Genomic DNA, 12,487 nt, shown 5'->3' on the forward strand with positions numbered 1-12,487 from the left:
TTGGCAAAGGACCACAGTCCTGTCTATGTTCAAACCAGGGGGGCTGTGTCTGCGGGTCTAGGCTGGGGTAACAGGATCACAGAATCACAGAATCGTCTAGGTTGGAAGAGACCTCCAAGGTCACCTAGTCCAACCTCTGACCTAATGCTAACAAGTCCTCCACTAAACCATATCACTAAGCTCTAAATCTAAACATCTTTTAAAGACCTCCAGGGATGGTGACTCAACCACTTCCCTGGGCAGCCTATTCCAATGCCTAACAACCCTTTCAGTAAAGAAGTTCTTCCTGGTATCCAACCTAAACCTCCCCTGGCGCAACTTTAGCCCGTTCTCCCTCGTCCTGTCACCAGGCACGTGGGAGAATAGACCACCCCCACCTCTTTACAGCCTCCTTTAAGGTACCTATAGAGAGCGATAAGGTCGCCCCTGAGCCTCCTCTTCTCCAGGCAGAACAACCCCAGCTCCCTCAGCTGCTCCTCATAAGACTTGTTCTCCAGACCCCTCACCAGCTTTGTTGCCCTTCTCTGGACTCGCTCGAGCACCTCCATGTCCTTCTTGTAGCGAGGAGCCCAAAACAGAACACAGTACTCGAGGTGTGGCCTCACCAGAGCCGAATACAGGGGGACAATCACTTCCCTGGACCTGCTGGCCACGCTGCTTCTTATACAAGCCAGGATGCTGTTGGCCTTCTTGGCCACCTGAGCACACTGCAGGCTCATGTTCAGCCGACTATCAACCAATACTCCCAGGTCCTTCTCTGCCAGGCAGCTTTCCAGCCACTCATCTCCCAGCCTGTAGCTCTGCTTGGGGTTGTTGTGCCCCAGGTGCAGGACCCGGCACTTGGCCTTGTTGAACTTCATACAGTTGGCCTCAGCCCATCGGTCCAGCCTATCCAGATCCTCCTGCAGAGCCTTCCTACCCTCGAGCAGATCGACATACGCACCTAACTTGGTGTCATCTGCAAACTTACTGAGGGTGCACTCGATCCCCTCATTCAGGTCATCGATAAAGATATTAAAGAGGACTGGCCCCAGTACTGAGCCCTGGGGGACTCCACTAATGACTGGCCTCCAGCTGGATTTGACTCCATTCACCACAACTCTTTGGGCCCGGCTATCCAGCCAGTTTTTAACCCAGGATAACACAACGGGTCATAAAGAACACACTAAACAGAAATGTAATTCATCAGAGACCAGCTGTGGTGTATCTTAGTGTAACTGTAAGCTTTGTGCGAATGTGAAATACACCAGGCACTGGAAAGAGTGTGCTATCCGTGCACTTTTTCCAAGATTCCTTCCTGTTCCCTCAAGGCTTGCTTGCATGTAGGGATGGCCATATGAAGCTGAAAATCCTCTGGACTAAGTCCTATGAGTAACAGTGCTGTGGCTTTTTGCCAAGTACTTGCTCTTTACCTGAGGTAATGTTGCGGTTTAGCCCTGGCAGGCAGCTAAGTGCCGCACAGCCACTCACTCACTCACTCTCCCTTGCTGGGATAGGGATGAGAATCGGAAAGGTAAAGTGTGAGAACTCATGGGCTGAGGTAAAGACAGTTTACTAGATAAAGGAAAAAACATGCTTGCAAGCAAAGCAAAGCAGTGAATTCATTCACTGCTTCCCATCAGCAGGCAGGTGTTCAGCCACTTCCAGGAAAGCAGGGCTCATAACGCGTGATGGTTCCTTGGGAAGACAAATGCCATTGCTCTGAATGTGTCGTTTCCTCCCCCCCCCCCCCTTCTTTCCTGCAGCTTTAATTGCTGATCACAACATCATATGATATGGAGTATCCCTTTGGCCAGTCTGCGTCACCTGTCCTGGCTGTGTCCCCTCCCAGCTCCTGGTGCACCCCTAGCCTCCTCTATGGCAGAGCAGCACGAGAAGCTGTGAAAAGTCTTTGGTGCTATGCAAACGCTGCTCTGCAACAACATCAGTGTGTTATCACCACTATTTTCATCAAAAATCCAAAACACTGCATTGTTTGAGCCTCTACAAAGAAAAATAACTGTCCCAGCCAAAGCCATGACATTTAGCAACAGAATAATCATTCTCTTTACCAGTAGGCTCTCTAGGTAGAAGGAAGGTGGAACAGAGCTTGGAACAGATGGTTAAGTATAGGGCCATCTGTAGGTTAGATGCATGGAATAGTGAATGGCACAGGTCCCTTGCAACATGTAAGAAGTGAAAAATTGGCCACATTTGCAAGTCACGTCTGCTCCATACATTGCTAGAGAGCAAACAAACACTGAAAGCATAAGAGTTCACAAAGCATCTATGGAACAGTTCCAGGTGAAAGACATTTTTGTCTGATACATCTGCTATGCTGCAGAAAAATCCAGGTGTTAGCACACTTTAGTTATTTGAAAATGGATTAAGTTTTGTGCATACTGTGTTTTCATACCGTTATAACCTGTTGGCCTTACCCTTGGTAACCCAAGGTGATTCAGAATGATACTGCATATTTCTAACCAATAATTTAAATATTGTATTAACTTATTTTCAGCCATTAGAGATCAAAATCTGTTCTCTAATAAACAGCATGCTAGGTAGTATTTACACAAGTGACATCCTATTTTAAAAATACTTTTGTTCTCCATTTCCTTATTTTATATATATATACACATATATGTCAACTGTGAAATTATTATGAAAGGAAAATAAATAGTTAAATATATATATATAATAAAAGACATAATACACAGATGTAATACTGGTTCTGGTGACTCAGCTTTGAAAATCTGGCCTATCCTGTGGTGTTCGTAGCTCAGGGGACTAGATATTGGCAACTTGTCTGTGTGAAGAGTACCCTGTGAGAGATTCAGTTGCCACCAAAGAAACCCAGTTAAATATCTGCTTATTTTCAGCCATTTGAAAGGCCATAAAATACTGCAATGACACAGGACCTTGCTAAGTCAAAAATCCCCTCTTTATATTATATGCACCATGCAAAATTTTCAAGGAATTTTGTTATGGAGGATAGCCTGTGGAGTTGGCAGGCTGACATCAGAGCATCAACAAACATCCAGTTGCTAAAGCTCATTAAACTGGCAGAGGGACGGGGCTTTATTGACAGTGCTGCCTTCTGAATGGAAAGGACACACAGGGCTTTTGTGCATTAGTTTCAGAACTAGTGAATTATTTTTAATGCATTTTTATTTATGACATTGAACTGAACACAAAGGTTTCATTGGCAGCAAGTCAGGAAGGTGATCCAAAAAGCAATGCTTTTAGTGGATGTCCAGCATGAAATGTATATTTCAAGCAGAATGCAACTGTCTAGAAAAAATCATTGTAGGTTCTACTAAGGACAAGGCCACATGCTGGGATGCTGTAGCCTTTAGAGTTACATACGTGAATATATAGTTAACTTTGCCCCCAGGGTTGCAGAAGATACCCTTGTGCTACACATAAGGACAGTAGCATTGCCTGCGTTGTTGCTACCTGTTCAAAAGATCTTGTATTAGTATAAAAAACTCTGAAAGCTGTAGGAAGCCCATTCCCTTCCATTGCGATATCTCATTAATAGAAGAAGCAAACTCTCAGTGGAAAAATCTTTTACGGTCCCCTTCTTAGAACAGCGTTTTAGAATACAGTGACAGTATACAACACATTCATAAATCTAACAGAAGGGTGTCAGGATGTCAGTCTTAAAACATCACTGATTATATGCATAAGCTGTTCCATTGCATTTTCTGGCAAGTCAAGTCTACTTATGTCACACATTGTACGAGTTCCCATCTAATCTTAAATGTTATGTGTTCTGAAAAGTACACTCTATGTGATGAGGTATTACAATCCTGGTATGCTTTGAGCAAATGATTTTTCCTGTTTTAATCTTAAAAGAATGTCTGTATAAGTGCAAATGTTAGAAAATGTTGCTGGGAAAGAAAAAGAAACAGTAAAGCTAGGAGTTTAGTAAACCTAAAACAGCAAAATATGTATCCTGCAAGATCATTGCAAAGCAATGTTGAAAATTATGTGCAGGATCACTTTTATTTGTGCTGTCATGGTCCACAGAAATATGAGTGAAATTATTTCTGACTGTTTGGACCTTTATCGCTTTTGCTTAATGGAATAAATCAGTCTGCTTAGACCGGCATGCTCAGGAACAAGTAGACAGTCATACTCCTTAAATACATTTTCCTCAGGAATGTTGAGTGTCTTTCATGTTGGTTTAAGTTGTCAGTGGCTACCTTCAAGTCTTCACGGATGGCACCTGTGTTTTCCATCACCAGTAAGTGGTGGACTGGTGAAATATTTCTTTATAATGTACTGAAATATTCCCCTTCAAACAGTGGTCTAGGTGCTAGTCATTGTATGTCAATCATTCTGCAAATCTGTGGGGTACGTTTTTTGATCGTAGAAGAGACGTATTTGGCAGTGAATGAAAAAGAAGAAAATGCTGTTTTTCTTTTACAAAATTCATGAAAATTGCAAGGTATGCCAAACTAATGTACATCAGTCTAACTTCTCGTATTAAATTAGTTTCAAAAGTGGATTTCAACCTACTTGGCCTTTCACAGCCTGATTGATAAAGAGTGGCAATGTGTAAGGATACTGAGCAATTATAATGCTCTAGGCTATGTGGCAACTTCTTTAATTTATTGTATCCTTAATATCACAGAGTGATACTGACTAGATATTGGCTGATATTGGTCTGAATAGAGGTGTGACAAATCAATTTACTGTTTTTAAACACAAATTTTGTACGTGGGGACTATAGGAAGTTGCTGATGGTGCTTAAAGAATTAGAAATTCATTGTAATAGAAGGTGTGCAGCCACAGCACAATGTGAGTACAGGAATGTATTGGACCGTGATGCACAGTGTTTTCAGTAGGATTGTGTGACAAGCTACTTTCTCTTCTGTAATCATTTTGAATAGCATATTTGTTCCATACAGCATGGGCTAATGGTGCTGTTAATGCCACCCACTGGCAGTCTAAAATATGGCCAAAATGTTACAAATACACACCTGACATTGCGACACGTGTAGTTACGAATTGTTTTGCGGGAATGCTATCAGATTTTTTTATTTTTTTTTTTTAATGAACACAACAGGTTCAGTTGCAAAACCTCGCTTTTATATGACCTGTCAGTTTTAAACTGGGACTGTGTCACACAGGTGTTTTGTATATTTTTTCTGGTAGTTTTCTTGTGAACGTCAGCTGTCTTGCATTATCATTAACTTCAACAGCAAATGATGATGAATTGCTTATCACATAATCTTCAATTAAATCACTTCAGTGATTCCCAGAACAATGCTTAAAATATTCATCCTGTTTTGCATTTCATCTAAATCTAGAAACAGTTTAGAGAGCAAGAGAAAACATTTGTACAACTCTGTTGGTTTTTGATCACTGGTTGATTCATATGTTACAATGATCATTTTAAAATATCACTATTTTTTTCAGTCATCATTGTAGAAAGATGGAAAGAGTTTGAAAGTTTGATGTGAAAATGTTCTGTTTGTGAGATGCAGTCCACTTCAATACTATTAAATTCTTGCAAGTTTATTAAACGTGGTAAGTCACAGTAATACGTATTACTGATTCCTGTGTTGCGCTCTTGTTGTTTTGGTGCAATGATTTTGAGTGTTTGTCTGAATGACTTATTTTTTTCAGCTCCTTCTTTCAGCTCCTTCTTTCAGGTTTTTTTGTTTGTTTGTTTGTTTTTTCCATTTCATTTTTTTTGGGCTCTTGCTGCTTAGTTCTTGGATCTGTGTACCATTTTAGGTGAGTTCATACTTAGTATCATTTGGTGTGTTCAGCTCAAAGAAACTTTTTACAAATACAACAACCTAAGTTTAGCATCTGTTGTGATAAAATTCTGGGTCATTTCTTTTGGCAGCGGTAACTTTTAAAGAATGGTGTACCATATCTCTCCTGAATTAGAAGATGAGTATACTGGTAGGTAACATTCAGATATAATTTCAGAAGCAAGTGATAGAAATACTGCAAAAAGTGGCATACATAAACTGTTTACTTTTAGTTATAATACTGATGTCATAAAAAAATTGGATCTAGGGCTTCAAAAATGTTTGGAAATTTCAAATGACATTAGTAAAATTCTTGTAGCTGACTTCACCCAGTATGTATCACAGTGTTTAAAGTGTATTTGGACACTCCCCGATTGTAGGTTTTGGCTACTTTTGTGCTTGTAAGTTAAACAGTGCCTGGGCAATCGAGCGTGATTATCTACTCTATTAAAATGTTAGGCACTTGCTAGCACAATTCTAGCCTGTGCCAAGTACTACACTTACGAGGAATTTTGGACATTTTTCCAGAGCTGTCATGTTTCTGGGAGCAGTTTGTGTGCAGCCAGCCTGTTCAGAGGATGAGAGATTTTATTAGCATAGACATAAGTCCCTCCTTGTTGGTTGGCCTGAGTGCCTAGGAATATTCCCAGACATCTCTTAATTTACTGGTGAAGATGTGGCATTTCAGTGATTTGTTAGTTGGTGCCAAGAATAGCAGAGGGTGTGTGAAAATATGTGCTCATTGAGAGAAATAGCCTGAGTGTTGTCTCTTAGTATCATTTTTCTTCAAAGACTTCTATGTCCTAATCGTAAAACACAATGGCTAATGGATTAGAACAGATTGCTCTGTGAAGTTCGAAGGCTTCTAGATTTGGATGACTACAAATCCAATATAACTCTGTAAGTGTAATTTATATCTAAACTATAGTTTATAACAGTACAAATGCTTCAGCTGATATATATACAAGTAGATCCCTTTAATGGTATTTACTGGTAAATGAATTTGGAATAAACCTTGGAACCTTTCAGCAAGGTCAGATTTTAGTGTCTTTTGCGTACAAAAGCAGTCACATCAGCATCAGTGCTACAATGTTGACATCTCCATTAAAATAATAGAAGTAACAGAACCTTAATGGTAACTACTGCTAGAATTACTCACTTTTTCACATTTTATTTTTTCACCTCTTGTATGGATGACTGCTTGTCCTGCCTGCTTCCTGTATGGGAAAGTTAAGCTTGCTGAAGTTCAGCGCATTGTTGACTCTAATGCTTTTTAGTTTATAGGGCTCTGACTCTGATCCATCTGGCCTGTAGAGAGATTTACGAAACCCACAGTGGGATTCCCCCAAGAGGAATTTAATTCCCCCCAAAGGAATTAAGCATGAAAGTAAGGCCCCACCCATCTCCATTAGAGCAGGAGCGCTGTCATATCCGCAGTTGGCCACAAGATGTCGGTGTCAGAGAGAAAGTTGGCGTGTGGGACCTGGGAGCTTGCAGGCGGAGCGGAGAGCCGCCTGTTCCCAGCTCTGGGAACGCTGCGGGGAACTGTTGCTGCGTTGGGCCCTAGCGTTGGGAACTGGTGCAGCATTGTTAGAGCCTGAAGCTACAGTGCAGTTCAGGATTTTTTCCAGCTGTTTGCAGGGTGTGTTTTGTTTAGTTTGTACAATCAGACTACTAGAAAAGCTGAGAACTCCCAGACGCAGGTAGGAGCAGGAAGCAGAGGGGATTAGGAACAAGATCTCCTTCTGGCCGGAGGGAGAGGCTGTTGTCCTTTGAGAGGTTTGGGGGACAGTGCCAGTTTCTTCTCTTGTAATTGGTCTTTGGCAACATGAATGATATCTTCACTATCTTGTAATCCATTTTATGGCTTCCATTTTGGCTCTGCCTGAGCTAGCCCCTGTGGGATAGTGGGATAAAGATCAACTCACTTAGCACTTATTCTGCCCTTCAGCTACAAACAGTACATAAGACTCCAGTGTTCTGCATTGGCTGGTTTTGGGACAGTTAGAAATGTACATCTATCTTGTCAAGGCGATCTTTTATCAGCCTGAAAACCATGTATGTAGATTTGTAAAATATCAGTTGGCCATCAGTTAGACATAGATACAGTCAATGCTGCTGGGTGCTAACGTGGGGAAGGTCTTGGCAACATGCTGCTTGTAAATTGTGTGGGGCTATTTTCTCTCAAATACCACCCTTTCCCAGGAATTTGGTAACTTGAAAACAGTTTTATAGGACTTAAGTGTCTCTAGGAAGAGAACTCTACGTCTTCAACAGTTACGCACACATAGGATTTCATGGGTGTATAGAAGCTATGCCAAGTTCCCAGCAAGTTTGAAAAGGCACCTTCCTGAGCCTGTGATCTTAAAATTCAGAAAAAGCAGCTGGTACACCATTGCACAAGTGCTCTGCATTCTCCTCAGGAGAAATCATTGAAACAAAGGCAACACCATGTAAACACTTTCATCAACTTCATTATTTCATACTACTTCCTCATCAATCATTTACAGAAGCAGTGGAGATACCACACAAAAATCTGTTAGCGAACTCCGCGTTATCATCTCTTTTTAGCTATTACAGTGGGGAAATTACAGAGGCTAGGTATCTCTTGTAACATCAGCGAACTCCGCCTTATCATCTCTTTTTAGCTATTACAGTGGGGAAATTACAGAGGCTAGGTATCTCTTGTAATATCTTCATGGATCTGTGTCTGTGGTTGCCCTGTGGCTATGCTATTTACTCTTGAAATGCACCACAAATCTCATCCCACCTAATTTATCTGACTGGACTAGATAATTCTTCTCTCTGTGATGCTCTGATGGAGAAACGCGCTTCTTACATTTCCGGATATCCCCTTACTTCTCAGAAATCACTTGTGGTTGTCCCTGAAGTGTTCTATCTGTCCCTCAGAAAATACCCTGCAAGGCAGCACAGCTCAAAGTACCCTTCCTGGTAAGTAGTTGCTTGACTGTTGCTTTTTTTTCTTTCTTTCTTTCCTGACTGGTGACTGGGGAGTCTGCAGTTCGGCCTTTGGCAGCCCTGATGACTTGTGGTAAATAGGACACATCTGTATAACACCTTCCTCTTCTGTCTTTGGGGCTCTTTTCTTCCAGCATCCCCTGTGGTGCAGGGCAGAAGGCTGTTCAGCTGGAGCCCCAGGGGTTTATCAGATTTTCAGCCAAAGTTCGTACCTAAAGTCAGGGGCCAGGAAGTGAGACAGTTGAGTGGATGGAATCGCCTCACAGGAAGAAGAAAAAGCAAAAAACACTCAGGGCAAGAGGTGGATTTCCTTTTCTCCTTCGTGCCTTGTAAAGAGGGAGCAGCACTGGCTTTGCACAGTGGCCAGGTAGCAGGTGAGGTGCTCACAGAGAGTGGTGAAGGGGAGGGTGCTAACAAGGCACTTCTTGGGTTTGGTGTCCTGAAAGAAAATGAGGGATACATCAGCCCAGATGCAACAGTGTAAGAAGGGCATAGAGTGGGAAAGGAGGCCACCGCTTCCCCAGTAGCCTGGTTGTGATGAGACTCGTGGTTTGTTTGAGGGGCTCCCTGAGGAGCCAGGACAGGTAGCAATACAAGAGTGCCACTGTTCCATGAAGCTCTGGAGGCAAAGGGACTGATTTTCAGGTGGTTGTATGTATGCAAGTCTTCCTTTCAGTTGCCCAAGTTACAGAGTCCTGTAGACAGGCTTTCCCATACCGCAGGTGAGGGGATGAACAATGCTGGGGGGTTGCTTCGTGATCCATCTGCTGGTAGCATGGGGTGAGGGGAGAAGTTTAAAACTCATTTTGGGTCAACCCAACCCCTACAGCCTGTACTTCAGCCAGCCAATGCTTCTCTTTGTTTTCAGATTTATAACACCAGTGGATATTTCATTTTATGTTAAAACCTAACTTGAAACAAGCTTCATGTGATTGCAATTAAGGAGCTGGCATGATGACCATGAGACTGACAGAGAAAAGTGATGTGCAAGCAACAGCTGAAGCTGTTTTCACAGGAAGGAGAAGGACCAGCTGGTGGAAATCATGTGCCATTACAGAAATAACTGAGCAGCAGGATACCTTCCGTTGGCTATAAAACAGGGATGAACAGCAAGAGTGATGTTGCTGAAGCAGTCCTTTGGGATATTCTGTGTAAACTGTAACTAGGAAAAAAAAATATCCCATGGCTATTTTTCTGTTTTAATCTTCTGAATATTTGTTTTTTGTTGCTCTTTGTCTGCCTAGGACACTAAAAATGTTTGATGATCTTTCCTCAGGCAAAACATTCTCAAGGTGATAGTGATGCTTCCACATGTCACCTGGAAGCATTTTTATTTACTATTTGGCAGTGTCAAAATAAAGGGTTACTATTAAGTAGCCTGTCACTGTCTTCATAAATGAACAGTTTCTTGTTTGAATAATGCATTGAGAAGTTTGCCTAGTTTTTGCACCAATAGTTAGCTGCCCTCTAGGGTTTTTCCAGTGTATTACTTTACAACATTTCAGAATTTCTGGGGGGATCCAAACAAGATTCCCTTGTATTTCAGGATGTGATGCATGACCAAAATCCAGACCTTGTTTATTTTTCTCTGGTGACTAGGTGTTCTTTTCTGTAAAATCATAATCAGATAAGCCTTTTCTGTAAATCGTGATCAGGAGGTAGGGAAAATGAATTAATGTTTCTTTCACACTATTTATTTGTTTTGGGAGGCTGATGTGGTTGAACATCTTTTCCCATGGCATTACTATGGCTGTGCCAACTCACCACATCCTTAGAAAATAGACTAACTTTTTTTTTTTTAATTAATTGTTCAGTAATTCACACAGAATCGGAGAATGTTAGAGATTGGAAGGGGCCTTGAAAGATCATCTAGTCCAATCCCCCAAATTCAGTTCATTATTTAATATTAATAATAATGTCCCTGGTAATACTAGAGATAAGTTTTAAATGGTTGCACTTGTGAAAGGTCAAACAGTTTTAAAGGATTTCCATGAAAGGTTTCCTGCTTAAAGATGTAATGTACTGCTTGGGATTTATTCCAGTTATGCCTTAATAGCCTAAAAAAGCCATATCACAGAACTTCCATTATTGAAAATCAGATACAGTCCCAAAGCCACCAAATTCACCTATGGCGTGATGAGCTACTTCAAAAATACAGACATTGTTATTGAGGGCACCAAGTAGCAATATGAGACAGCTCTCTTTTTGTATGAAAAATCTTCCCTATCACTTTCGTTGATACTAGCTCTTTAATGTTTGTGATATCTATGCTGTCATCAAGGGCAAGAGAGAAAATAATATTTCATTACTACAGCATCTAAAATTAACTTGAAAGGTGTTTCTTCTTTGCAGTTTTCCTGTACTGTTTGTTTTGAAAAAGAAATGTGAAAATGCATAGCAACTTTGTTTTAATTTATGTCATAACATTCTGTGACAGCGAAAAACAAATTACAAGTAGTAGTTTTCTTTCTCTTAGAAGACCCAAGAGCTTCTGCAGTCTTACAAAGGCTATAAATGTGAAGATTTTCCTGTAGCTGTTTTTATGAGGATGTTTTCTGGCTGCTAAGTATGGTTTTTTGTTTGTTTGTTTTTGTTTGTTAGTTTGTTTTTAATGCAGTTGTGTCAGCATTTTCAGATTCACCAGAATACTGTGCAAATTTGAAGAAATGGTAAATGATATGTCTGTTGAAAGTATTCCCAGTATCTGGCAAGGTCTTGTAAACTCACAAGACTGTCAGTCTGTTGAACAAAAGGAATATTCTTTTTTTTTTTTTTTTTTTAATCACTGAGATTTTAAAGCTCTTACTTCAGTATCCACTTACTAATTTTTGTTTACATAATTCCTGGTTTCATTTACTTTCTTCTGGAACAATCACACAGCAGTAAAGATGTTTTGAGTCTAGCTCCAGTCTGGATCAGCTATATGCCACCATTTCTTCCTTTGGAGTGGATTATTAAAGGAAGTACACAAAATGCAAGCTGCAAGAATCTGTCCCAGCATTCACAACTGTATCAAGTCAGTCATGACTGTGAGCTTGCCCAGTTAGTTTTTATAATTAAGTCAAGCATAGCTTTGTCTTCTCTTCAGGCAAAGCCTGTGTGGTTGCATCAAAGCAGTTTGCATGTCAGTACAAAATTTCTGCTATATCTTAACTGTCAAATGGAGAAAGAAAAAATTTCTGTAAAATCATCTGATTTATTCATCACAAGTTTAAATTGCCTGAATCTCACTTGGCTTTCAAAGTGAGAAAACTCTCCACTTTCTTTATTGTGTGCATCATGTTATTAGTTTGTCATTTTAATATTTAACAAAAATGATCTTCTCGCAGGTTAGGTAGTGAAAGCTGCGAGTGATTCAGTGGTTCAAGAACCTTTGAACTCTTCTGTGTTTATCTGTTCTAACAGCAGTGTCATCAGCTGTTAATATATTAAGAATCTCTTCCTGCCTGAAGAATCTCTTCAAATTGTTACTCATAGCTTCCATTGTATCCTCTCTCTTCAAGGCAACACAAGGGTGGGGTCTTGAAAGAATAGCCATATGTGAGGTATTTAAATTTGTGCTTTCATCAAGTATGAAACTGGTAAACCTCTCTGTCTTTTCTCACTATGTGCTAATCTCTAATAATTTCCATTTCTTGTGCGTGCTGTTCATCAGTTTTTACAGAAACTGGCATTTTTCTGTTCAGGACAATGTAAAGTCATGATCTGGATGATTATTAAGCAAACATTCAGCACTCACAAGGATTTTTTTTTTCTCT

General features: G+C 40.6%; 1 long non-coding RNA gene across 4 annotated transcripts; it reads left to right on the forward strand.

Annotated features, from left to right (window-relative positions):
* Nucleotides 1-4,448: 4,448 nt before the first annotated feature.
* On the forward strand, nucleotides 4,449-12,200 carry LOC310893352. Of its 4 annotated transcripts, none has more exons than XR_014578920.1 (4): nucleotides 4,449-5,517; nucleotides 8,617-8,702; nucleotides 8,864-9,103; nucleotides 9,598-12,200. It is a non-coding gene; the product is annotated as an uncharacterized lncRNA (long non-coding RNA). The 4 variants fall into 4 exon arrangements; XR_014578923.1 differs by lacking the exon at nucleotides 4,449-5,517 and adding an exon at nucleotides 7,242-7,392; XR_014578921.1 differs by lacking the exon at nucleotides 8,617-8,702 and having other exon boundaries at nucleotides 4,456-5,517.
* Nucleotides 12,201-12,487: the final 287 nt, after the last annotated feature.

The sequence above is a fragment of the Anser anser genome, assembly GCF_964211835.1.
Source record: "Anser anser genome assembly, chromosome: 2".
Classification (NCBI taxonomy): Eukaryota; Metazoa; Chordata; class Aves; order Anseriformes; family Anatidae; genus Anser; species Anser anser.